Raw genomic sequence first — 23,954 nt, 5'->3', positions numbered from 1 at the left:
GGAATATAATTACAAATCATTTGTATACAGTAAATTGACCGCAATAAGCCCAAACAGATATAATATTTGACTAAAACATCATAATTTCAAACCTTGCTTACATTTGCATACGATCACATATCTCTCTATTGTGCGTGGGAACAGATTTCCAAATTAAAATCTGTTGGAGCTGATTTGATGGTGTTTTTACAGTCTTTTATGTCCAACCATTTTAAAATTAAAATCTATATGTATATATTTTTCTGCTCATTACTTTGTGGGCCAAATAAAATCACCCGTGGGTCGCCAGTTGGGAACCCTGTCATAGGGTAAGAGTTGAGTACCCCTGGGCTATGACAATGTTATCCTGTCCTTTGTTTTGTGTTATATGTGCAACCAAAGTATGGCTAGTAGGCTAGGTCTACTGTGGAGCCTGGGTCTACTATGTTGAAGATTGTACTTTTTTTTTTTTTACCATTTAAGAGGACCACAATGGAAACAAGTTTCCTAACTTTTTTGTGTCATCCTCGATGATTGTAAATGCATTATCCACATGTGTGGTTATATTGTGTTTTAAAATGATCTCTCTCTCTCTCTCTCTCTCTCTCATATATATATATAAAGTATGTCGGGAGATTTAATGACAAAAGACACACTATTGACTAAACTATGTTATAGTGGCTTAAAAGGTGTTACAAAAATGATTCTTCCTCATCAGGTGGTGTTTTCAGGCCCACTGGGAGAGAAGGAGAGCTACCATTCTCTTGTTTAAGTCTCAAGTAGCGTCTGTGTGGGCATGAAGAGTTAATGCTGGGTCAGCCCTTTCTCGTGTTGAGGATGAGGTCGTAAAACGGGTCTGGAGAGGTCACTGCATACCAAGCCGCCCTCCGACCATCAGCCATTAGCTGGACACTTTGTCCCAAACATCACCCCATCATGCAACAGGAGCCTGGTGAGAACATACACAAAGCAGCTCTCATTCATTCAGCTTTTTACTTGACAACATCTGATTTGATGTGCAGTAACTGCGGTTGATTTTGGCATTCCTAGTCAATTCTAAATTACATTTCTTTAACAACAGTGACCATGAGCTTCTACACAAATAAAAACTGTCTTTATCTCTATGAGCAGTTTTAAAGTCCATTCATTTATTTTTCTCTGAAAGAAGAGCAGTGACCATGACAACCCAGTCCTGTGACAAACAGAAAAACAAAACAGAGAAGACACACCTTTCTTGAGAAAGGTTTCCAGGGTCCTGACATGTCAAACAAACACACACACACACACACACGTAGGCAAACACACACGTACACACCGGAGGTCTAAGTGTGTGTCGATTACAATACCGCTGCTTTGTTGCCATTTTAAAGCGAGCGACATACAGGGCCGGATTAATGCAGGGGCTTACCGGGACTGACGCCCCTGGGCCCAGGGGCCTATGATTTCTTAATCACTCAACCACACGAATGCCCGGTCGTTTCAGTCAGCTGTTTGTTCCACCCCCAACCCCCCCAAAAATAAAATGTTAACGGTTATTTTATCATCCATGTTGTAAATGAGAACTTGTTCTCAACTGGCCTACTTAGTTAAATAAAGGTGAAATAAAAACAAAAAAATGTTGGTTACACGGTTATATGGTAATTGTGCCAGCCCTAATGAGCAGTAATGATTATATGCTCTTCAAACTTCTTCCTAATCTGTAGCACAAAACTGAACTGGGTTGGTCCAGGGGTTGGAGACTGTTATTAAGAAGGATTAGGCCAGGGGCCCCCTTGGCCTCTGGAAAAACCATTGCATGCCAGCCAGGGCTCTCCACACATCAGGTATCCTACTAATTACCTCCTCTCTCACCCCCTCACCCCCCTCCCTCAGTATATGGTTTCTCCCATTACCCCGGACAGGCTGCTCTATGTACATTAAATCAGGCCCTTATCCACCAGGGATACGTTACATGAGAGCTTCCAGAGCAGACCGTCATGATTAATCCACCTCACAGGAATCCATAAAGGCTAAGGAAGTGGACCACTCCTACAGTATGGTGTGTAAATAGGTGATGTTCTACAGACAGTCACTTCCAATCCCATATTGCATGTCTTGGGTAGCTGTCCCCTCCAAGCTAGTTACAGGGTAGTATGGTCTGCACAACGCATCACTGGGGGTAAACTACCAGCCCTCCAGTACATCTACAGCACCCGATGTCACAGGAAGGCCAAAAAGATCATCAAGGACAACAACCACTGCCTGTTCACACCACTACCATCCAGAGGAGAGGTCAGCACAGGTGAATCAAAGCTGGGACAGAGAGACTGAAAAATAGCTTCTATCTCAAGGCCATCAGACTGCTAAACATCAATCACTAACTCAGAGGCTGCTGCCTACATTGAGACCCAATCGCTGGCCACTTTAATAAATGGATCACTAGTTAATTTAAACAACGCCACTTTAAATAATGTCTACATATTTTACATTACTCATATCTTAGTATATATTATATTTTATACCATCTATTGCACCTTGCTTCTGGCGCTCATACATATATTTACATGTACATATTCTCATTCACCCCTTTAGATTTGTGTGTATTAGGTAGTTGTTTGGGAATTGTTAGATTACTTGTTAGATATTACTGCATTGTCGGAACTAGAAGCAGAAGCATTTTGCTACCCTCGCATTAACATCTGGTAACCATGTGTATGTGACAAATACAATATGACTTGATAACACTGCAGGTCTCGTATGGGGGAGCATAGTCGATGAATGGTGTGGGAATGGGGGAGTGTTGGGGTGGAGGGTGACGGACAATTATGGGCATTCCATTGAGTCAAGACATCCACTCATTCATGAGAAAGGTGAGCCTTACCCATTCAACCAAACATCCATCTGTTACTTTCTTGGCAACTGCCTTGAGAGCTGTGTGTGTGTGTGTGTGTGTGTGCGTGTGTGTGTGTGTGTGTGTGTTTGTATGTATTAATGTGTATGTGTGTGAGTGTGGGTGGGTGGATCCAGGGTTGGGAAAAAAACGGGTCAATGTCTGTGCCCATGACTATATATATATATATGAATGGACAAAGCCATCGGTAACGTGATGTTCCTATGTGAAGACTCAATAGCGTATTTGAAGCCAAGGAAGTCGGTTAAGATGGCCTCTCATGTGGGAGATTGATGTAGACATAACATGCACAGTTTGAGTTACACCAGGAGAAGACGTTGCAGGCTAGCTTAGTGCTGCCCCCTCTCATTGAGTATCTGAAGTTGGAGGCCGACCGGGGTACTGCAGGCTGCCATTCGCTACTTATCCTTATAACGTCTTCTGTGTGCAATTTTAAAATAATCAGTTCAATGACATTATTCTGGTGTAACAGAAGCAATTATTGGTACCATGACTGTGTTGAAAATGTTTATTTAAATTCACGAAGATTGCCATTTTCCCCTTAGGGGGAATCCTTTTTTCTACAAACAAAACCTGCGGCACAGCGGTCGGCCTTGAACTTCCGTGGCTTTAATGAGAGACATTATCGTTCACATAATGTAAAAGATGAAGTTGTAGTGCAAAGAGATTGCCAAAACACACCGACCCTAATTTAGCTACCGTTATGAACACAACTGGGATGGAAAAAAACATGATTTCCTTTAGCTCATTAATCTTCACAATTATGTGAGGCTAAACTTATTGGCAGAGAAACTGTGAAATGCAATGTGAAATACTGTGAAAAACTGTAAAGTGCAGGAAGGCCACTGCTTCAGCACTAGCATGGAAAACAAGTTCTGCTTCCTAATACGTTGAATTTGGTTTGGTCACTCGGAAACTTTCTATTTCTTTTTAGGGGTGTATAATTGAGGGATTACATTTTAGACAGAATCAACAGAAAGTCTAACCGAACCTTAAATGACTCCGACAGGAGATATGCGGTGTTGATAAGAAAAGGAGGAAAGTAAAAGGTGGAAAATAAACAGAAGAATGAGTCTTTCGCCATTTATAGACGACTTATGATAGTGAATAACAAAAGAAAGCAAAACATGAGGTTAATTCAGATGTTGATAGGGAATTCAGGGTGTATGATTTAGAGGTGGTTGCCCGTGACACACACACAAAGGGAGAAATCATCCAGACACGAGGTCTGTGGTTTAACTTTGACAAAAAAAAGTAATACAAGCACCTCTCATCTCAAGATAAAAACAGGAGCCTAAGATTAGGTCAGGGGCGGATTGGCTATCTGGCAATTCTGGCAAATGCCAGACGGGCTGAACCATTTTTTAGTTGGGTGGGCTGGTCAAAATTGACACACACACAGGCCCATGGGCCTGCTAAGATTATTATTATTTTTTAAATATGATATTAAGCATTTTTTCAGTTATTCTAATCTATAATGAGCCTTTGGCTGATCAGTGGGCAACGGTCGGCACCCTACCAAAATGGACCGGCCTGGTTTTCTGATAGGCTGAGGTCACGCAAACTCACATTCAAAACACAGCATCAGCAGAGTCCTGCTCCGACTTGCTATCAGTTTGACAGCCAATATATATTTATTTACCTTTATTTAACTAGGCAAGTCAGTGAAGACAAATTCTTATTTCCAATGGTGGCCTACCCCAGCCAAACCCGAACGACGCCGGGCCAATTGTGCGCCACCCTATCGGACTCCCAATCACAACCAGTTGTGATACAGCCTGGAATCGAACCAGGGTCTGTAGTGACGCCACTAGCATTGAGATGCGGTGCCTTAGATCGCTGCGCCACTTGGGAGTCCCCAAAGAAAAGATCATGGATTTTTCCAAACAGTAAGGTGCATTATTCTCATGATTCCTGTAATGAAAGTGTCTGCCCTGCCCATGTGCCTGTTTTGCTGGGGCATGCTGCTGTGATGAGCGGACCACTCTCCTCTCCCCTCATGCTCTTGAGAGAAAAATGCATTCTCATTGGATTACATTTCAAAATGCAATTGCGGGAAAAAAACACAGATTTTGACGTTTGTCCCCTTGTCCCTGTCGGAGAGAGGAAGGTCTCAACTTTGTGTAGGTATCAGAGAGCTGTCTGCTGATAGAATGCCAGTTTGTGAATTCTCATCTGAGTGGAGAAGTATAACTGAAACACAAAATTCCTTGTGATTTTTCTCCTCTCCGTTCTGCTCCTCCCCCATCTTCTCTGTACAGAGCAGGAAGGGCCGTTGCCCTAGCGACTCCAGACTCCACAAAGACAAAGTGTTGACACATGCTGCTCCAGAGCCAGTACTATTCTTCCTTCAGGCAAGCTTGCATCAAAACTTTGTTCATTTGCACAATGTCTCTCGTTCACATTCACTTGTAAATGTCCAAACTCACCAAAAATTACATTTGCCCATATTACATTTGGTAGCTCATACAGTCAAAAGTTTGGACACACCTACTCATGCAAGGGTTATTCTTTATTTGTACTATTTTCTACATTGTAGAATAATAATAAAGACATCAAGACTATGAAAAACACATATGGAGCCATGCAGTAACCAAAAAAGTGTTAAACAAATCAAAATATATGTATTATTTGAGATTCTTCAAAGTAGCCATCCTTTGCCTTGATGACAGCTTTGCTCACTCTTGGCATAACTCAACCAGCTTCATGAGGTAGTCACCTAGAATGCATTTCAATTAACAGGTGTGCCATGTTAAAAGTTAATTTGTGGAATTTCTTTCCTTCTTAATGCGTTTCAGTCAATCAGTTGTGTTGTAACTAGGTTCTGGTGGTATACAGAAGATAGCCCTATTTGGTAAAAGTCCATATTATGGCAAGAACAGCTCAAATAAGTAGAGAAAAATGACAGTTCATCATTACTTTAACACATGAAGGTCAGTCAATCCAGAACATTTCAAGAACTTTGAAAGTTTCTTCAAGTGCAGTCGCAAAAATCATCAAGCGCTATGATGAAACTGGTTCTCATGAGGACCGCCACAGGAAAAGAAGACTCAGGGTTACCTCTTCTTCAGAGGATAAGTTCATTAGAGTTAGCAGCCTCAGAAATTGCAGCCCAAATAAATGCTTCACAGAGTTCAAGTAACAGACACATCTTAATACCAACTGTTCAGAGGAGACTGAGTGAATCAGGCCTTCATGGTCGAATTTCGGCAAAGAATCCAGTACTAAAAGGACACCAATAATAAAAAGAGACTGGTGGAAATCTGTCCTTTGGTCTGATTTGAAATTTTTGGTTCCACCCGCAGTGTCTTTGTGAGACGCAGAGTAGGTGAACGGGTGATCTCTGCATGTGTGGTTCCCACCGTGAAGCATGGAGGAGAAGGAGGTGTGATGGTGCTTGCTGGTGACACTGTCTGTGATTTATTTAGAATTCAAGGCACACTTAACCAGCATGGTTACCAAGGCAATTACCTGACCTCAACCCAATTGAGATGGTATGGGATGAGTTGGACCGCAGAGTGAAGGAAAAGCAACCAACAAGTGCTTTTCCTTCAAGACTGTTGGAAAAGCATTCCAGGTGAAGCTGGTTGAGAGAATGCCAAGAGTGTGCAAAGCTGTCATCAAGGGAAGGGCTATTTTGAAGAATCTAAAATCTACTATATATTTTGATGTGTTTAACACTTTTTTGGTTACTACATAATTCCATGTGTGTTATTTCATAGTGTTGATGTCGTCACTATTATTTTACAATGTAGAAAATAGTAAAAAATAAAGAAAAACCCTGGAATGAGTAGGCGTGTCCAAACTTTTGACTGGTACTGTATAACTTTATGAGTTGGATTTCCTGTCTTTGCAATTAAGTTTATTTTGGTTAGCATCAATAGCATATTTAGCTAGCAGCCTCCGAGGAAATTCAGTATTACTTGTGATTTTTTTTTTAGCATTCTGGTAATAGACGCCCAAATGAGATTTTTGCATTCTTTGGCATCCCTTTGTATACTAAGCCAGTAATACCATAAATCCCGATATGAAAATCTGGATAGTGACCAACCCTAAAAAAAAATATTTTGGAGGGGGGGGGGGGGGGGGGGGGGGGGGGGGGTTATCAAGTTGGTGGCATGCACAGTGATTTGGGCCGGTGTGTACAAAATGCCAGTGCGGAATTCTTGTTCCAGTCCGTCCCTGGAGAATGCAGCGCAAGAACAACACTGGAAACTTTACACCATGCAGACAGTAGTTCTCTTTCAGCCAAAGTCAATGTATGGGATGTCAACGTACACACTTTTTGGGGACGTGCATTCATTGAAAGTCTAGACAGAAACACCATCATTCATCTCTCTCAGGTTCGGTCCACAAGGAAATATAACTACATTGAACCCTGACTTATTGAACCCAACAGTCTTCAGTAGTCTCCTTTCTTTGTCCATCTCAACATAAGGCCTCTCACCAATCAGTGGTAATGATGAAAATACATAGAAGACATTTAAAACTAGTGATGAGACACAAACAGAAAGATGTGGCGATGTGCCTCAGGGCTTTAAAAAAAAAATGCTTCCCTTCTGAAAATGCTGTTCAACTGAAACCACATCTTATCATTGACAGGGGACAGGGGGTTGGGGGGGGGGGGGGGGGGGGGGGTTGCTCTGGTGTATGCCAGAATGGCTCCTTTTTTCTCACCAGCCGGTCTCAGACTCTGTAGGTATTCGAGATGCAACATTTATAAATGCATCATGTAAATTACATAAACTCAGCAAAAAAAGAAACGTCCCTTTTTCAGGACGTTCTTAAAAGTCCAAATAACTTCACAGATCTTCAGTGAAAAGGGTTTAAACACTGTTTCCCATGCTTGTTCAATGAACCATAAACAATCAATGAACATGCACCTGTGGAACGGTCGTTAAGACACTAACAGCTTACAGACGGTAGGCAATTAAGGTCACAGTTATGAAAACTTAGGACACTAAAGAGGCCTTTCTACTGACTCTGCGTGAACGTGCCTTAGGCATGCTGCAAGGAGGCATGAGGACCGCAGATGTGGCCAGGGCAATACATTGCAATGTCCTTACGATGAGACGCCCAAGACAGCTGTCCATCCTGTCTCCCTGTAGCGCTGATCATCCTCGCAGTGGCACACCACGTGTAACACCTGCACAGGATCGGTACATCCAAGCATCACAGGTACAGGATGGCAACAACAACTGCCCGAGCTACACCCAGAACGCACAATCCCTCCATCAGTGCTCTGTCTGTCTGCAATAGGCTGAGAGAGGCTGGACTGAGAGCTTGTAGGCCTGTTGTAAGGCAGGTCCTCACAGGCAACAATGTCGCCTATGGGCAGAAACCCACCGTCGCTGGACCAGACAGGACTGGCAAAAAGTGCTCTTCACTGACGAGTTGCAGGTGTTGTCTCACAAGGGGTGATGGTCGGATTCACATTTATCATCGAAGGAATGAGCGTGACAATGAGGCCTGTACACTGGAGCGGGATCGATTTGGAGGTAGAGGGTCCGTCATGGTCTGGGGCGGTGTGTCACAGCATCATCGGACTGAGCTTGTTGTCATTGCAGGAAATCTCAAAGCTGCCTCATGTGGTACCTGCAGGCTCATCTTGACATGACCCTCCAGCATGACAATGCCACCAGCCATACTGCTTGTTCTGGGACCTGTTGGATCGGAGGGTGATGGCTAGGGCCATTCCCCCCAGAAATGTCCGGGAACTTGCAGGTGCCTTGGTGGAAGAGTGGGGTAACATCTCACAGCAAGAACTGGCAAATCTTGTACTGCAGTCCATGAGGAGGAGATGCACTGCAGTACTTAATGCAGCTGGTGGCCACACCAGCTACTGACTGTTACTTTTTATTTTGACCGACCCCCCCTTTGTTCAGGGAGACATTATTCCATTTCTGTTAGTCACATGTCTGTGGAACTTGTTCAGTTTATGTTTCAGTTGTTGAATCTTGTTATGTTCATACAAATATTTACAATTGTTAAGTTTGCTGAAAATAAATGCAAATGACAGTGAGAGGACGTGTGTTTATATACACACAGAAACGCGAGGGGAACCGGTGAACATTACTATTTGTTTGAACTCAGCTCACAGACTTTGACGTGGTGGGCGAAGCAGAGCAGTTATGACTGAAGGTCACACAGATAGAGTTAAAAGGTCGTCGTTAAAATGAAATGTGTGCAACACAGAGGCACAGACAGGCATGGATAACAATCCTTTTTTTCCTGGAGGCTTTGCATAATGCCTTAGGCCAAGGAACCACAGAAAGAAAGAGGTGGAGAGAGATAAAGTGAGAGAGTGAGAGGGTTACAGAGAGAGGGGGAGAATGGAACAGTGCCTTGCTCACAGGCACGCAGCTGCCCACTCAGAGAATGGAGGGCCTCACACACAAAGGTCTTGCAAATGTGTGCGTCTTAAACACACACAGTGATCCCCTTTAAAAAACTACTTGGTTTAATTACCTCCATAAATTACTACAGCTATCCCATGTCCAATACAAGTCCCTCTTGTCTGCCTACCGCCTGTCTAGCTATCTGAGACAACCCTGTTCAACTTGACTGTGTTTCACATGCAGATTCCAGCATAGGCCTTTCAGGTTTTACTGTGCTAAAAAGAAGTAATTGAATCAAGGAGACCCATTTTAAACACGGCAGTGGATAGTTTGGGAGATCATGCTTGTCATGCAAATCTACTTTGCAGGGCCATGCACAAGACCTTTCAGTGGGCAGGTGCTCAAGCAAAAAAATGTAAATATATATCTCAAAATTCATACTGACTAATGACAAATTGTAAGCAAGCTTGTTACGGTGCCACCTAAAGACATGATTGACATTAGGAAAAGAGGGTGGGCTATCAACTGATCATTGATGATAGATTTTTTTTATGATTTTGATTTATCTTCAATGCTCTTAAATAATAACTTAATATTTATTTTTTATTTGTTTAACCTTTATTTAGCTTGGCAAGTTAAGAACAAATTCTTATATACAATGACGGCCTACTGGGGATCAGGGGGTTAACTGCCTTGTTCAGGGCCAGAACGGTAGATTTTTACCTTGTCAGTTTGGGGATTCGATCCAGCTACCTTTTGGTTACTGGCCCAACACTCTAACCACTAGAAATATTCATATTATTCTATATGGCTGGCTGGCTGGCTGCCTAGTGGCTTGTGTGGATATTTTAGGTTATAATGATTAGCTAGAGTCTAGACTACCTGTGTTGCTGTTGTCGACTGAGTTGGGTTGCTGTTGCCAGATGGAGTTGGGGCGGTGCTAGGGTTGTTGATGCAACCTCTCCTCTCCGTCTTTCTGCCACGCTTGTCAGCCAACCAGACTGAATATTAATGATGTACAGTGCCTTGCGAAAGTATTCGGCCCCCTTGAACGTTGCGACCTTTTGCCACATTTCAGGCTTCAAACATAAAGATATAAAACTGTATTTTTTTGTGAAGAATCAACAACAAGTGGGACACAATCATGAAGTGGAACGACATTTATTGGATATTTTCAAACTTTTTTAACAAATCAAAAACTGAAAAATTGGGCGTGCAAAATTTAGGTGGCGCTACAAAGTATTAACTTAAGGGGGCTGAATAATTTTGCACGCCCAATTTTTCAGTTTTTGATTTGTTAAAAACGTTTTAAATATCCAATAAATGTTGTTCCACTTCATGATTGTGTCCCACTTGTTGTTGATTCTTCACAAAAAAATACAGTTTTATATCTTTATGTTTGAAGCCTGAAATGTGGCAAAAGGTTGCAAAGTTCAAGGGGGCCGAATACTTTCGCAAGGCACTGTAAATAATAATATACTTATATATAATAAGTATTGAGATAAACTTTTGTTATTGACCAAATACTTATTTTCCACCATAATTTGCAAATAAATTCATTAAAAATTAATTTCTGGATTTTTTCCCCCTCATTGTCTGTCATAGTTGAAGTGTACCTATGATGGAAATTACAGGCCTCTCTCATCTTTTTAAGTGGGAGAACCTGCACAATTGGTGGCTGACTAAATACTTTTTTGCCCCACTGTATATACCACCACCCAAAAGGGCAAAGGGGCATGTACAGGGCACAGGTTGACTTATCTACATGTGCATGCTTCATGACAGAAACATAGACAGATTCCTTAAATGAGGCCTACTCTGCAAGATTGTAAACAAACCAAGTTGTACTTTACCCTGAAAGTGCATAAAACTAAATTAGACACAGCATAGTTGTTTGATAACAACAGATTGTCTGGAAAGGTTTGAGGAAGTGTTGTGGAAATTCTTACACAGATACAGCAGTTGTCTTATGTACGGCTGGCTATACATAGAGAAGTTATATTTGCATGATTTAGCATAATGAATTCATCATTACCATTTTGTTTAATTCATGTTACCGACCAATACTGGCTCATAACACGTGACAGACCAACACCTCACGAGGCTTCTTCTCTCTAAGCTGAGACTTTCAAACTGAGATATCTTTCGTTCTCAAAACAAAAGTCTGGGCGTACTGCCAAATTGCAGCTACTGATAGTGAGGATTCGATCAGTCAGTCACTTGCATGAGCATAGAAAATGGTTACTAGAAAAGCACATGAATAGAACACAGAAATGTGTTATTAGAAAAGCAGAAACATTATAAATGTCCAACAAAGAAGATATGATCTTCAATCATTGTGAATCTAAACAATGCTGAGTATCACAGCTTTCTTTGGCTATCACAAGCAAGTCAAAGCTTAGTTATCATAACTGTGTGTACCACCATAGCTAAGAAGTATGAACCAACACATAATAAACTGTTGTCCCGAACAAACAGCCCCTAGACTGTCTCAGACACACACAGGGCTGGTGGCCTACCCATATCAACATCCCCTTTGCATTTAGATACTAGAGCTGGGAATCTGAGTCAATCTAAGCCTGACTTTGCACCTAGTTTGCCAGTTGAACTGAGATTAGTTTTCAAGTGAACGAGTAAATTCCCTCCTGGCTGCACGTAAGAAGGGGAAAGGTCAACTATGAACATGGGGCATTCACTAAAACCAGTATTTTTTTTGCCAATAACCACCTTAGTAAACCTAGAGAGAGCAGGTGAGGTGAGAACAGATACAGTTACACTGTAAGCATTCTATGGAATTTCAGGCCATCCTGATACAAAACCAGTCCTGCCTGGAATTTAGTGCCTGATGTCTGCAAATATCAACCATCTCTCCCTCAACATAACCAGAGGGGAAAAAACAAATACTCTTAACAATAACTTCCCTAGTCCCAAAGGAAACAACCCTGACAAACCCATAGTCAAAGTGTACCATTGTCAGTTGTACTTTAATTCAGTGTACCCAAACATTCTGTAGCCCCCCCCAATTACATTACACACTCCAACCATGATACAAAATAAGACTCCAAAAACAATGCAATCTAACAATACAGCAACACTTTGATTGTTTTGTTTAGAAAGTAGAGGAGAAGTTTGATTGTCTGAACTCATGAAATTGAATGAGCACACCATTCAGACCAACTTTGTTCAAGTTGCATTTGAAGAGTTTTCTGAAAAGTCTAGGGGTTGCATTCCATTCAGCAACAAAAACAACGAACAAAGTGACTCATATCAAGATATACCCGCTGCACCCATCCTCTGCTAAACCACAAACGAGAAGAGAAGACTGAAATATACTGTTGAGTGTGGTGTCTTGCCCAGTGTGTGTGTGTGTGTGTGTGTGTGTGTGATAACTCATGGAACACCACAAACAACTATCAATCTCTTCTCAGATCGCCGTGCGGAGGAGAGTGTCAATAAAATGTTATAATAAAGCCACATTACCCTCGACTTACAGTTCCTGAAAACAGACAAGGGTTACAGGCACAAAGCATGACATGAAAGTGGAAATTAGGTGTGAAATGGAAGCTAAAAGTCTACATTTCTGGGAAATGAAGGCATGAATACATTTTTCAACGATTTTCCATCCTAAAAATGAGGAATAAGCAAAGGCTTTGATTTCTGGTCACACAGATGGAAAATGGGTCTTAAAAATCTACTAGAAGTCTAAAAGTCTTAAAAGGTATTAGAGATACATCAAAACACAATAATGATGAAGTGAAGACCCCTGCCAACTAAAAGCAACATAGTTTAGCAAAAACGATATGCCTTCTGTAAGTTTAAGAAATACTGCCTAGTGTCTTGTCAGTGTTACCAAAAACCCACATATTTTATCTCACTCATGAAGAGTGGAGGATTATGAAGGTTCACAGAAGTAATAAATAAAGGTAGACCTACCATTTAGTTAGTGTTTTTACTGACAATAATGTTGTTTATGAATTATTAAGTGATTACAACGCATCACAAATTGGTAACAGAGTGACCATAAAATCTGTAACAGAATGACTGCAATTTAATTGGCCACAATGGGAAGTAATTTTAGTCACAAACCAAAGTTGCAGTAGAGCACAGTACAGTATAATGAATTACAGTAGAGTTCAGTACAGTAGAGCACCCACACACACGAGTGATGTAATATACTCTAATGGACTGTACTCTACTTTATCTCTTCTCACTTTAAATGCAACTTGGACAAAGTTGGTCTGAATGGTGTGCTCATTCAGTTTCAATACTCTATACTCTACTTTATTTTCTTTACTGTACTCTACTGTACCACCCTCTGCGGGGTCACAAACAAGGGGAAATGGAAAGAGAGCCTGTTATGCGACTTCCACTTTTGGACGTTAACAAGACACTCCATCTTAACTCCTCCACATTTGCTGGATTGGCTGTGATGTCCAAACTTGTAAAACAGAGATGTTTTTTATTGGTACAGATTTGGTCCTGTCTGGGCCAACCACATTTGGTCTTGTTTGGGGGGAGGGGCTCATTAGAATTATAGCCAGTGTGTAGCATAATACCCAAACATGTATAGGAGGATATTACATTTTTCTAGCTTTGTGTACTTATTCAGGATACATCACCATGAAGATAATGACATTGATAATTATGCATTTCTGTACATTACAGATCAAGGACCCATGATGTTATTCTGTTACGGTCATTCTGTTGATCCACTTCACTTACTGTAGTTAAATAACCAAAATAGTTTGGTTTCAAACTTAAGGTGTCATATCATAGCTGATATTTCAGATATTTCAGTTTTTGGAAAACGTGGTCACATAGAAAAATGAGGAAGATATTACTGTCATTCTGTTACCAAACTTTGCATCTGCACTGTTCTTCAAGTAAATGTGTTTTTGTAAAATGTTCAGTGGCAATTTTTAAAAGTGGACTTCTGCATATACACTGAGTGTACATAACATTAAGAACACCTTCCTAATATTGAGTTACACCCCTCACACACACACACGTCTTTTGCGCTCAGAAAAGCCTCAATTCCTCGGAGAATGGACTCTACAAGGTGTCGAAAGCATTCCACAGGGATGCTGGCCCATGTTGACTCCAAACCTCACAGCAGTTGTGTCAAGTTGGATGGATGTCTTTTGGGTGGTGGACCATTCTTGATACAAACAGGAAACTGTTGAGTATGAAAAAAACAGCAGTGTTGCAGTTCTTGACACAAACCGGTGTGCCCGGCACCTACTACCGTACCCTGTTCAAAGGCACTTAAATATTTTGTCTTGCCCATTCACCCTCTGAATGGAGCACACATAATCCATGTCTCAATTGTCTCAAGGCTTAAAAATCCTTCTTTAACTTGTCTCCTCCCCTTCATCTACACTGATTGAAGTGGATTTAACAATTTACATCAATAAGGGATAATAGCGTTCACTTGGACCTGGTCAGTCTATGTCATGGAAAGAGCAAGTATTCTTAAATTTTTTTTAAAAAATGAACCTTTATTTAACTAGGCAAATCAGTTAAAGAACAAATTCTTATTTACAATGAAGACCTACCCCTGGCCAAACTCGGACGAGGCTGGGCCAATTGTGCGCTGCCCCATCCGATTCCCAATCACAGCCGGATGTGATACAGCCTTGATTCGACCTAGGGACTGTATTGAGATGCAGAGCCCCAGACCGCTGCACCACTCGGGAATATTCATAATGTTTTGTACACTCAGTATAGGTGTATGGTTTGTTAAACTTAGCAATCAATGGTTTTTACTTCGCATACATTTTAAAGTGAAAAAGTGAGTCTCAGCATCACTCTGTTACTGTGGAATTGCCCAAACCTCAATGTGCCTGCACAACCATAATAATAGCACATCCAGCTCTACAATTCCCCCTCTGTATATATGAGGGTATGCAAGCATGGTGAGAGGTAGCCTAGTGAGGGTGCCTAGGCTAGGTGAGAGGAGGGGGAGAGAAAAAAGTAGTACTCCACAAGAGTGAGTACGGGTTGGAAAGGGGGGGGTTGAGTTGAGTCAAGTACAGACAACCGAACCGCGTTACAGAGCTGGAGCCTTGAATACAGTAACGCTTTTGTCCCAGTGGCCCAACCACTGCGCACAAAGCAAATGATCTATCAATCAACTCCTCTCTATTTTCCTATACGACTACGCGTTGTTCTACTACTGTGGAGTCATGCGCATCAGGCAGCTAGAAAGCAAGCATGTTAATTTGCACAGAATCGCAACACGGTATTTGCCTTGTTCCTCAATGACATTGTGCAGTTGCCCATTTTAATATAAATCGAACACGATAATCATACTTTCCCAAACACTTGCTATTATGAAAGCATGGATAACAAGCAGGCAACACTTCCAAGTTTCTAGACAATATTTGACTTTCTCTAGCCATAGGTTAGCCTAAGAACAATATTGTATGCTTCTTTGAACTTATTGCATGTTAGTTAGCAACGGAAAACATCTCAAGCAAACTTCAGCAATCAATAAACAATTTTGGGCAACAAAGACACCCAAAAGAGGATGAACATATAATGTCATAAGTAAAGATGATACCGGGATTAATGCCTTACTACCTGGCCAGCTGAGAGTCTGTCGAGGTTAAGTCATCTTCGATTTCCGCAACAAAGGACCTGCAAAGTATGTGGGTCCTCATGCGCACTGCTGCCGCCACAGTGGGACTGAGCAACTGCATGAAACTCCGTATTCTCTAGCTAGAAGGTTGTAACGAAATCCTCGTTCAGCGAAACCATTTCTCACGCGCGGGGGGGAACAATTATTGGTTCCAATTCAGCTTAACCATGCTTATATTGAGAATATTTAATATATTCGGTATGTTGTGTTTTTTTGCCATTCATTACACATTGTTTTACTTCTAGTTCAATATAAACTACATCATTTTACTCTCCCCCTCCGTATTGGTATCGTCTACTCGTGTGTCATTTTCCCCCACAAACTATTCTGAATTTACAACTCCGTAGTAACACTGTTAACAGTAACTAGTTCACTTGGCTTCATGCCCATAGGGGGCAAAGGGGCACTTGCCCCCTCAGATTTGTCATGTAAAAAAAACAAACACGTAATGTAGTTGTTGTTTCTCTATAATACTACAAGCCACCTAGCAATTTTATGATGTTGGCTTTAGCTAGCTCAGATAGTTGAGGTTGGGAGATTGGGAACCTAACTACCAAGAAGCCATATCAATTAAGTTAGAGTAGCTTTCTTGTCTATCTTAGCTGGCATGCCTGATGGAAAGGTTTAGAATATAAATAACTAAATGTACTTGAATACACATTCCTTTCAATCTTTTACCCTGTCTTTAGCAGAGATGCAGAGAACAATATTTACACTGAACAAAATATAAATGCAACATACAACAGTTTCTAAGATTTTACAGAGTTACAGTTTATATAAGGACATCAGTCAATTAAATAAATGCATTAGGCCCTAATTTATGTATTTCACATGACTGGGAATACATGGTGCTGGAATAGTGGATTCAGCACCTGTTTTCTTTGCGACTTGTAACTCTGGTTTTAAATGAATAGTTGTTTAGTAGTCCGAAAATGTCGGAAACATTAACTTGCTTGACCATGCTTTAGGTCATGTAACTGTTTGTGACATGCAATATGTTTTGTGGACTTCACCGGACAGATGTTGCTCTCTGGTTTTGTGATGAAACAGTTGTGGTTGAATCTATTCTGAAACTTCTCGGCCTTGGCCTACGTATCATGGTGTCAAGGCATATGAACTAACAGGTTATAGAGAGAACAACACAATTATCACAACGCATAGCTTGTAAAATGTAATTTTTTTCCTGGCTTGTCTTCCCCGGTGATTTTACCCATGCACCGCTAATGACAGGCTGATTCAGGGGCATCATGCACCGCAAAAATCTCAGAGGGCACAAAGTACATGAGGATGGCTGGGGGTGGTCCCGGAGGGGAGCTAGGCTCACTGTCTGTAATTTGGAGAATTTTGCCGTTTTCAAACACCTGAAATAGCTTTTTCCTGCAATCTAGAGCCATAATCATTATGCTTAATTCTATGTAAAAAATAAATAAAAATTCTGTATATCCAAGGATACCTCTTCAGCTGTCTGTATCCTCCTGAATGGTGCTTATTTTTTAAAGTAACTATACTGAACAAAAATATAAACACAACATGAAAAGTGTTGGTCATATATTTCATTAGCTAAAATGAATAATCCCAGAATTGTTCCATACGCACATAAAAGCTTATATCTCTAAAATGTTTGAAATTTGTTTACATACCTGTTCATGAGCATTTCTCCTTTGCCAAGATAATCCATTCACCTGACCAACCTGACTGATCAAGAAGCTGATTAAACAGCATGAGCATTACACAGGTGCTCACCTATGCTTCATCTAATACAGTGACAACTAAAATATAACAAAAACTATTTAGTCTAATCAACATAAGCTAAATATGATGTGTCTGTCCATGGTACTAATTTCTCTCTCTGTGTGTGTGGAAGTAAAAAAAAATGTGTTGACTCACCCCACTTGTTGAGAAACGCCAAAGCCATCCTACTATTTCATGTTGCCTAAAAAGTCTATGACTTTATCATACAAGCTTTGAGTTTTTGTTGTCCTAAGCTACCTAGCTAAAATGCTTTCTCGCTAGCCTAACTTCCTTTCATGGGCAACAATTCACTAAGCCAGCTAGTTAACATTAGCCTAACGTTACAACATCTAGCTACATATTGAACTTCCATCCTCTCAGGCCAGGGGCATGATGTATGAATTTATGGTTCATTCCTAATTGCCATTATAATCATTGGCCAATACGAAGAATTAAGTAAAACCACAAGTCGAAATCCATATCTCCAGTCATGGCTAATTTAGGAAAGGGACGATTTTAGCTAGCTACTAGCCACCGAAGGACAATGACACAACGAGATGCAACAATTCACTTTTTCTGTCAATGACGTTTGGCTTCTAATGTGATGTGACTGGTGGGAAGCCAAATCCAAACTGGCTTCCCTTGCCACTTTTTTTTTTTACGCCAGTACCATTCACAGCTGAGCTCACTCAGTTTAGCTCAACGCTGATTGGCTATAAAAAAATATATATATTATCAAGGGAGGCCAAATGCTCGCTGGCCTCCCTTGCATTCAATGCTGCTGCAACAATGGCATACTCTTTTTGACCAGACAGCATAGATGGGTTACATATACAGAGAGGCGCTGTTTTGTTCGCTTGGATGCTTTCCCTGGTGAGATACATTCAGCCTCTTGCGAATTGAAGGACATTTTCTTGGTCATTTTTGTGGGTAAGCCTGGCTTCCCTTGGCTACCATGAACACACACCACTGCAGCCTGTGGCATATTAATTGAAACGTATTGTTTCCAGGCCTTTATAACCTGTAATTTATGACACTTGCCTAAATACTAGGCCCTATAAATTCAATGCTCTGATTCAGATGACCATTTGTATGCCTATGTCTAAAAGTGTTCCTTGTCACAGTAATATCTGAATACACTCATAGTTCTACTTCAAAATATACTAGATAAAGAAAGTGTCATGTAGAAACATGTAGTAGGTCTAAAGTTATATAAACTATGTAGCCGTAGCGAAATACTAGGCCAGGCCTAGTAGCCTAAATTAATGTTTAATAGTTGTACGTAGAGATAAATAGCTACATCCATATACTCTGTAACTGTGAAGTTGACTGAGCTGCCTGTACTGTCTCATTGGGACCCGGCAGATGTTTTGAAATGTGGCAAGGAGGAATTTCTCCCACTTCCACATTGCTTCCCCAGCATGGAAAACTGCACAGCTATATGCAGGAGTAATTCAATCAGCACCCGGAAATCGTATTAAGAGGTCTCAAACGTTTCCAAGGAGATGGAATGAAAAACATAAATATTTACTGTATCACACTTGAGAATTAAATAAAAGTACAGCATTCATGGTGTTAGTGCGGCAAGAAGGCAGTGGCATCAACTCTGCAACTCTTGATTAACATTGAGTGGAATAAAAGTCTGGCTTCACACCAGTGCCAGCACACGTTGCCTGCTGACGATGACAAAATGATGAACCTACTTTACATTTCATGTTACCCATATTCTTAAAGTGTATGTCTTCTGTGACTCAAGAGACACAGATCATGTGTCTATGGCAATGGACATCCTAAAACAGGACAATCTTGTCCTGTAAGGGCTTGTGTGGGTGGGGTTCAGACTTTTGCCTGCACCCACACCAGTCCTTTTCGGTCGGATTGCTTACGCCTGCCCTAGAAATAGCTTGGCATGCCAGGTGGCTGTTGAAAGAGGATGACATGCTCCAAGCAGATGAATGAAACTCCTCTGTTCAACAAAATGTATAATTTAGGCCTCAAATTCCTGGAGCCAGTTTAATGACTGCTGCCTTAAAACATGGTGTACATTGTGCATGCTTTAGTTCCATTAACAGCACCAGCGCTCCAGATGTGTTCCTGTTCACAGCCTCGTAATCTAACAAACTAACCACTATCAAACCCTCAGCACAGGGTGACAGAATCACAATCACATAGCAGATGCATAAACATTTGCATGGAAATGATCTATCATTTCTATTCATCCAGAAGAAACTAAGGTGCTTTCCACAGATGCAATTGGAGAATTATTTGAATGGTGTTTTGCAACTGCATTGGCAGCATACCCTGACAGTAAGGAATGCGGTGTGGAAAAGTTGACTGAAATACTCTCATGACTTGACTTCCATTAACAGGATAGTAGTACCTTCCAGTCTCCGTATTTGTGACTGCGTCTCTTAACGACAGCACCTGTGCAAGGGAGTGGACTTCATGTACAGTGGCTTCGGAAAGTATTTCGACCCATTGACTTTTTCCACATTTTTTTATGTTACACCCTTATTCTAAAATTAATTAAATTGTTTTTTTCCCACCTCAGAAATCTACACACAATACCCCATAATGACAAAGCAAAAACAGTTTGCTAATTTATATTTTTTTAAATTATGAAATATTACATATACTGTACATAAGTATTCAGACTCTTTACTCAGTACTTTGTTGAAGCACCTTTGGCAGCGATTACAGCATAAATTCTTATTGGATATGACACTACAAGCTTGGCACACCTGTATTTGGGGAGTTTCTCCCATAATTCTCTGCAGATCCTCTCAAGCTCTGTCAGGTTGGATGGGGAGCATTGCTGCACAGCTATTTTCAGGTCTCTACAGAGATGTTCCATGGGGTTCAAGTACGGGCTCTGGCTGGGCCACTCAAGGACATTCAGAGACGTCCCGAAGCCACTCCTGCGTTTTCTTGGCTATGTGCTTAGGGTCGTTGTTCTGTTGGAAGGTGAACCTTCGCCCCAGTCTGAGGACCTGAGCACTCTGGAGAAGGTTTTCATCAAAGATCTCTCTGTACTTTGCTCTGTTCAGCTTTGCCTCGAACCTGACTAGTCTCCCAATCCCTGCCGCTTAAAAACACCCCCACAGCATGATGCTGCCACCACCATGCTTTACCATAGGGATGGTGCCAGGTTTCCTCCAGACATGACGCTTGGCATTCAGGCCAAAGAGTTCAATCTTGGTTTCATCAGACCAGAGAATACTGTTTCTTAAGGTCTGAGAGTCTTTTGGCGGGCTGTCATGTGCCGTTTACTGAGGAGTGGCTCCGTCTGGCCACTCTACCATAAAAGGCCTAATTGGTGGAGAGATGGTTGTCCTTCTGGAAGGTTCTCCCATCTCCACAGAGGAACTCTAGAGCTCTGTCAGAGTGATCATCGGGTTCTTGGTCAAATCAAATTAAATGTTATTTGTCACATGCGCCGAATACAACAGGTGTAGACCATAAAGTGAAATGCTTACTTACAAGCCCTTAACCAATAATGCAGTTTAAAGAAAAACCCTAAAAAAGTAAGAGATAAGAATAACAAATAATTAAAAAGCAGCAGTAAATAATAGCGGGGATATATACAGGTGGTACTGGTACAGAGTCAATGTGCGGAGGCACCGGTGTCGAGGTAATTATGTACATGTAGGTAGAATTATTAAAGTGGCTATGCATAGATAATAACAGAGTAACAGCAGCGTGGGGGGTGGGGGCAATGCAAATAGTCTCGGTAGCCATTTGATTAGCTGTTCAGGTGTCTTACGGCTTGAGGGTAGAAGCTGTTAAGAAGCCTTTTGGATTAAGACTTCGCGCTCTGGTAGTGCTTGCTGTGCGGTAGCAGAGAGAACTGTCTTGACTAGGGTGGCTGGAGTCTTTGACAATTTTTGGGGCCTTTCTCTGACACGCCTGATATAGAGGTCCTGGATGGCAGGAAGCTTGGCCCCGGTGATGTACTGGGCCGTACGCACTACCCTCTGTAGTGGCTTGTGGTTGGAGGCCGAGCAGTTGCCATACCAGGCAGTCACCTCCCTGACCAAGGCCCTTCTCCCTCGATTGCTGGCAGCCCAGTTTGTCTGGGCTGCCTGGTCTAGGAAGTGTCTTAGTGGTTCCAAACTTCTTCCATTTAAGAATGATGGAGGCCAATGTACTCTTGGGGACCTTCAATGCTGCAAAAAAAAATTGGTACCTTTCCCCAGATCTGTGCCTCGACACAAGGCTGTCTCGGCGCTCTATGGACAATTCCTTCGACCTCATGGCTTGGTTTTTGCTCTGACACGCACTGTCAACTGTATAGACAGGTGTGTGCCTTTCCAAATCATGTTCAATCAATTTAATTTACCCCAAGTGGACTCCAATCAAGTTGTAGAAACATCTCAAGGAAGATCAATGGAAACAGGATGCACCTGATCTCAATTTTCAAATCTCATAGCAAAGGATCTGAATACTTATGAAAATAAGGTATGTTTTTTTTATTTGTAATAAATAATCTGTGGTGCAGAACAAAGACATTGTTTCTGTGCCAGCCAAAGAACCATTTGAAGACTCCTTAGACACGGTCTCTTCTGAGACAGTGTAAATGTCAATGTGACGATATTGATCAGAGTGAATAGTCAATAAGCATCTTGTTTCATGGGAAAAAGTTGTGTAAAGGAATACAATATAAGCATTTCGCTGCACCTACTACATCTGCTAAACTGTGTATGAGACCAATAAACTTTGATTTGATATTCTATAATGATGCACATCCAGGCAGGGTATTCAGTACTTGTAAATTTCCAGGCAGTAATTCTTGTAACGCGTTTATTCAACAGCATGCCTCACATCAACTGCTTCTATTGGGCCACATGCCCAGATTCCAATTAGAGGTTGAGTTTGACAGTTATTAATGACAGAGTTACGGCAGGAAATCATGGCGCTTTCTTTGAACCATGTCTGTGTATTCATTTCGAGCTGGTTGGTAAGGTGGATTGCAAAACTGAGGACTTTGTGAATGAAAAATGTTGACATACAATACCGCTCAAAAGTTTGGGGTCACTTAGAAATGCTCTTGTTTTTGAAAGAAAGCTCATTTTTTGGCCATTAACATAACATTGATCAGAAATACAGTGTAGACATCGTTAATGTTGTAAATGACTATTGTAGCTGGAAACGGCTGATTTTGAATGGAATATCTACATAGGCCCATTATCAGCAACTATCACTCCTGTGTTCCAATGTCACGTTGTGTTAGCGAATCCAAGTTTATCATTTTAAAAGGCTAATTGATAATAAAAACTAAAAGAATGCAATTATATTAGCACAGCTGAAAACTGTTGTGCTGATTTAAAGGAGCAATAAAACTGGCCTTCTTTAGACTAGTTGAGTATCTGGAGCATCAACATTTGTGGGTTCGATTACAGGCTAGATATATTTTTGGATTCATCAATCCAAAACATGACATTATCTAAATGTTGGACTTTTTATAAAACTGGTTTTGATTCTGCATGGTTTAACATCACATAATACCAGAGACTCTTGAATTAATGTGAAATCGTTTTTATATTTTTTTTTGTGTAGGAATGTGACCAGACAGCTTGGGTCAGTGTGTCAAATTTGATGTGATAAGTAACAAGGTTTTGCTGATTAGAGGACAAGGCTTGATGCATTTCTAATGCTGAGAAATTCCCCCCTCTGCTGTGTCTATCATATTTAGTGGCATTAACCCCCACATTTCCTTGTGACAGTTGTAAACTCAGCAAAAAAAAAAAAAAAAAAAATCCCTTTTTCAGGACCCTGTATTTCAAAGATAATTCGTAAAAATCCCAAAAAATTCATAGATCTTCAGTGTAAAGGGTTTAAACACTGTTTCTCATGCTTGTTCAATGAACAATAAACAATTAATGAACATGCACCTGTGGAACGGTCGTTAAGACACTAACAGCTTACATACGGTAGGCAATTAAGGTCAGTTATGAAGGTACAGGATGGCACAACAACTGCCAGGTTACACCAGGAACGCACAATCCCTCCATCAGTGCTCAGACTGTCTGCAATAGGCTGAGAGAGGCTGCACTAAGGGCTTGTAGGCCTGTTGTAAAGGCAGGTTCTCACCAGACATCCGCGGCAACGTCGTCGCCTATGGGCACAAACCCACTGTCGCTAGACCAGACAGGACTGGCAAAAAGTGCTCTTCACTGATGAGTCGTGGCTATGTCTCACAAGGGGTGATGGTCGGATTCGCGTTTATCGTTGAAGGAAGGAGCGTTACACCGAGGCCTGTACGATTTGGAGATGGAGGGTCCGTCATGGCCTGGGGCGGTGTGTCACAGCATCATCGGACTGAGCTTGTTGTCATTGCAGGCAATCTCATCGCTGTGTATTACAGGGAAGACATCCT

General features: G+C 41.3%; 1 protein-coding gene across 1 annotated transcript in view; it reads right to left on the bottom strand.

Annotated features, from left to right (window-relative positions):
• The window catches only part of LOC110502498 (protein FAM53B), a 38,047-nt gene extending 22,111 nt beyond the window's left edge, over nucleotides 1-15,936 (bottom strand). The window contains exon 1 of the mRNA XM_021580555.2: nucleotides 15,790-15,936. The gene's annotated coding sequence lies outside the window, so the exon portion shown is untranslated. The remainder of the gene's footprint in view (nucleotides 1-15,789) is intronic.
• Between the last annotated feature and the right edge of the window lie 8,018 nt (nucleotides 15,937-23,954).

The sequence above is a fragment of the Oncorhynchus mykiss genome, chromosome 23, assembly GCF_013265735.2.
Source record: "Oncorhynchus mykiss isolate Arlee chromosome 23, USDA_OmykA_1.1, whole genome shotgun sequence".
Lineage (NCBI taxonomy): Eukaryota > Metazoa > Chordata > Actinopteri > Salmoniformes > Salmonidae > Oncorhynchus > Oncorhynchus mykiss.
Note: the sequence above shows the minus strand (reverse complement) of the source record. Positions and strands in the feature narration are given on the sequence as shown.